The sequence below is a fragment of the Lathyrus oleraceus genome, chromosome 1 (assembly GCF_024323335.1).
Source record: "Lathyrus oleraceus cultivar Zhongwan6 chromosome 1, CAAS_Psat_ZW6_1.0, whole genome shotgun sequence".
Lineage (NCBI taxonomy): Eukaryota > Viridiplantae > Streptophyta > Magnoliopsida > Fabales > Fabaceae > Lathyrus > Lathyrus oleraceus.
In genome coordinates, this window is record NC_066579.1 from 183322848 (window position 1) to 183327298 (window position 4451).

At 35.5% G+C, this 4451-nt stretch overlaps 1 long non-coding RNA gene across 1 annotated transcript; it reads left to right on the plus strand.

Annotated features, from left to right (window-relative positions):
* Window positions 1–2318: 2318 nt before the first annotated feature.
* LOC127126418 (uncharacterized) lies at window positions 2319–3983 on the plus strand. Its single transcript, XR_007804973.1, has 3 exons — window positions 2319–2803; window positions 3455–3578; window positions 3726–3983. It is a non-coding gene; the product is annotated as an uncharacterized LOC127126418 (long non-coding RNA).
* Window positions 3984–4451: the final 468 nt, after the last annotated feature.

Consider the following 4451-nt stretch of genomic DNA (forward strand, 5'->3'; position numbering starts at 1 on the left):
TAGCACAAACATCTCTTGGTTCACAAGGAGGTACAAGATAGAGCACAAAGGATAGTATATTTGGCTCAAAGAATAAGGTGTATCACATGAAGTGAATGAAGGTAGAATATGGATGCATCATGAATATGAATGGTGCCTTAAGGCGGAAACAAGAGTAATAAATAAGTATGCTCGTGGAGGATTCGAACCCTCGTGCCTACATATTCTCATCATGCAATGAGAAAATCATAGTAATCGTAGTTCAGCCTACTACGGCTGAAACAAAAGGGAACGAGATTGATTTGCCAAGGTACAATACCCTTCTAGGCTGAAAAAGGAGTGCCAAGGTTCACAACCTTCAGAGCTTATAACTGATGATGTCAAGGAATTGAATTGCCAAGGTTTATCACCTTACAGGGCAAAGAGAATCAAATGCCAGAGTCCATGACTCTCAGGGCAAAAAATGAATCGAATAACCAAGGTCTAATACCTCACAAGGCAAAGGGAAACATATGCCAAAGTCCATGACTCTCAGGGAAAATAATAATGCCAAGGTTTATCTCCTTATAAGGCAAAGAAAAACCCATGCCAGAGCCCATGACTCAAGGAAAATGACTGAATTGAATATCCAAGGTTTAACACCTCACAAGGCAAAGAGATATGTATGCCAGAGTCTATCACTCTCAGGGAAAAGATCAAATCGAATAGACATGGTTTAACCCCTCACAAGGCAAAGAGAGTTAGATGCCAGAGTCTATGACTCTCAGGGAAAAGAATTGAATCGAATAGCCAAGGTTTAACACCTCACAAGACAAAGAATGTGCCAAGGTTTATCACCTTACAAGGCAAGGAATGTGCAAAGGTTTATCACCTTTTAGGCAAAGAGTTGATTGGAAGAGGGTGTACAACCACGAGTTGCCAATAGCAAAAGATGTTTCATCATTGGGGTGTTGAAAGCTTGATACTTGCTTGAAGAAGAATTGTCAATTGTGTGATTCAAATTGTACTAAAGTCTAAGAACAGGGGCGAGTGCTTTGAATAGCTAGTGCCTACGTCCCGTACACAAAGTCACTCTAAACAAGGATATGAGAAACTCCGTCTCATCATTCCTTATTACTTAAGGCTCATAACGTGTAACTCTTATCATGATTGACAAGTGTTGTTAGAAGTTTCTGATTATTGATCTTGATGATGGCATGTTGTTTGTTGTATTTAGGAGACTTGACAATTGTTTGATACGTATTGTGCTAAAGTCTATGAAGGAGGGAGAATACTTTGAATAGCTAGGACCTACGCCCCGTATGCAAAGCCACTCTAGACAAGGGTAGGAGAAACTCTATCTCATCATTCCTAATTTCTTAAAGCTTATAGCTTACAATTTGAATCGCACTTGTCAAGTGTTGACACCTTTGTTGTGCTTGAGAATGTAGTCCACTTTGCTAGCTATGCTTGACTGATGTTGACTTGAAGTCTTGACCTTGTATTTGAACTTTGAGGTCTTGAGCTCCAGAGGTTCAACATATCCACAATAGCTTGAGCGTAATGAACTTTCCATATCAAGTGATCAAGGGTCTTTTGATCACTTGAAATAGGCTAGGGGCTTACAACATAGTTACAAAGGATTTGGTTGACCAGAGTGACCTTTGGTCAACACTAATCGATGAGATTAAAAGAATAGTTGAATTATATACAATAATATCCTACTTAATTAATAACAAAAATCAGACAAATCTGATCAAGGCCCTAAAACTAAGGGAACATGTATAAAAATCAAGATTCTAAGCCCTAAGGGAAAAATGGTCATTTCACAAATCATTAACATTGAGTTAAAATTATAATCATGGAAATTCTATCTAAAATCAATTCTAAAATTATAAACAAATCCAAATATCTCTAATTCTAAAAAAACCAATTAAAACTAATTTCCTAAAACTAATCCAAATTAGTGAAATCCAATATTTCTAAAATCTAATTCTAAAAATTAACCTAATCAATCTATTAGACTAATTAACCTAAATCTCAAAATCTCTACCCAAATATTAATTACCTAATTAGCTTAAACTAAATATCAACTAATCAAAATTAAGAAACCCCTAAATGTAAATTAGATTATACAATAGAGCCCAAAAAAAAAAGAAATGAGGAATGGTCTTGGAGAGAGACTTCGGATGGGCTCAGGATGTGAAGCACAAGCATTGGCCAAGTGATGCTGTCTCGGTTACAAGGGTGTGGATAGATGAAGAAGGTGGTGCGTTTGGGCCTTAGGCCCAAACAGATCCAAGAAACCAGATCCAAATCTGCGTCCAGCCAACAGAGTGGATCAAGTCAAAGTGTTATAATCTTCTTAAATGAAAAAGCTGAAACAACAAGGCAATGAAAGAAGCGCTTATGCACGTCAAGAGGTTGCGTTCTTCATCCAGTTCATCGCTTGTGCCAGAATTATTGCTTTCAAGAGCCATCAACACCGTGGACATCGTGTATTGCGTCATCGTCACCGTGTTCGTGGATTCCGCGTTTTCATGTGCGTCTTCTCCTTCGATTTGTGCAAAATGTATGAGCAGCAAACAGATTCATATTCACCATGTGGCTTCATCATCCGGTCGAATTCGTCGTCTTCATCGACTCCGTATTTCAAGATTCTACATCGAAACTAAAGATCTATGAAAATCCGCATCTCGCACGTGGAATGGTTAAGCGCCGCGTATGAATTAATAATCGAATCAAGAAGAAAACTTACTGGATTGGATTTGTTGAATCAGGTTATTTACGTACGCGGAATCGGAGCTCCGACACTATGCTTTTTGCTTCTTCTCTTTCCGTTCCGGTATGCTTCTCCTCCAACCTTTTGATTTCTTCTTCTTCTCTTTCCGTTAAACTATTGCAATTTCTTTGAATTCGCTGAGCCTTATGTTGGTGTGGTTGTGTGGCGGTGAGGGACGTCTTAGCTCGAGCTCGAGCGTAATTTGGAGCTTCAACATGAAGCTCCAATGCTCCAATGGCTATCAAAGAGAGCTTTAGGTGAGGAATGGAGAAAGAGAGATGGAAAATTCAGAGTGAAGGTTTCTGTGAGAAACTGAATTGAAAAACAAAAAATGAAGAAGTTTCTGAATCTGCAGTGAAATATGGTTTAAATACCAACTTGATTTAGCAGAGTGTAAACTCTGTTAAATCCCAGAAGTTGTATTCACTTAACCGTTAGATAAACTGTTAGAGTTAAATTCTGTTAGGTGTTAGTTCGGTTAGTTTGAGTGAGTTTTGCAAACGGTTAAAGTTTGTTAGGATTATTAGGTTAGTCATGACTTGTAGTTTTAAAGTGGTTAGTAATCGATAAAGTTTTTTTTAGTTGTTTTTGATTTGCAGCAATGGCTATTAAACTATTAGCTATGGTTAGAGTTGACATAATTCCTTCAGTTATTGTTTAACCGCACTGCTAAGCCCGCCTAAACTGAATTGGCTCCTTTGATTTTGTTGTCAGGTGGTCTGAGGATGAATTGGAGATAAGTACTGAGGTCTGAATGGGATGGTGATGTCGGCAAATTTGATGATTCTGCCACTGCAGGGACTTGCTCCAGGATGATTATGCAGGATGTACCTTAAGGGTAAATTTCAAACTTGTTGAATTAGTTCATGTTATGGATCATTTTGTTTGAGTTAATTAGAAATTCTGTTGAGTTAGTAACTGAATTCAGTTATTGGTTAGCTGTTGTTGAAATTCTAATTTAATGGCTGTTGTGAACTTTATGCAGGGTTTTGCTGTGATCTGTTAAACAAATATCTTGCAGGTTGTATGTTAATCTTGGAGTTGTGCTTGGATATGACTTGGATGAAAATAGCATGTAGTTTGATTTTTTTTTTAGATTGAATTAGGAGTTATGATTTTATTATAAATATGCATTGATTTGGTTGAATGCTACTTGTTTTTTTCAATTTGGAAAGTTGTAAAGATGGTTATGTAATGAATGAAAGTTTGAATGCAATAAATTGCATTATGGAAAGCTTTTTTATGGAAGTGTAATGTTGGTTTGAATGATTAAAATGTGTAATTTGAATGAAATTGTAAGTTGGATGATAGTTTTGGACATGAAAAATGTATTTGAATTTTGTAATGAAATTGGAAAAAATTGATCATGTATGGAAAGATTTGAAGGGTTTAATGAAATGAGGTTTAAAAAATGGTGTAATGGTCTTGATAATGGATATTGATGGACAAATGGATATTGATTCTTAAATATAATAAAAATTTCTAAAATAAAAGATAGTTTAAAATCAATTTGGAATTGAAGTCAACTTGAAAAATCTAAAATTCATTTGAAATCAAAATCAATTAATTTAAAATTAGAATCAATTTGATATTAAAATTTATTTGAAAAATCTAAAATTTAATTGAAATCAAAATCAATTAATTAGAATCAATTTGATATTAAAATCAATTTGAAATTGAAAATCAATAAAAATCTAATCGAAATTCCAAA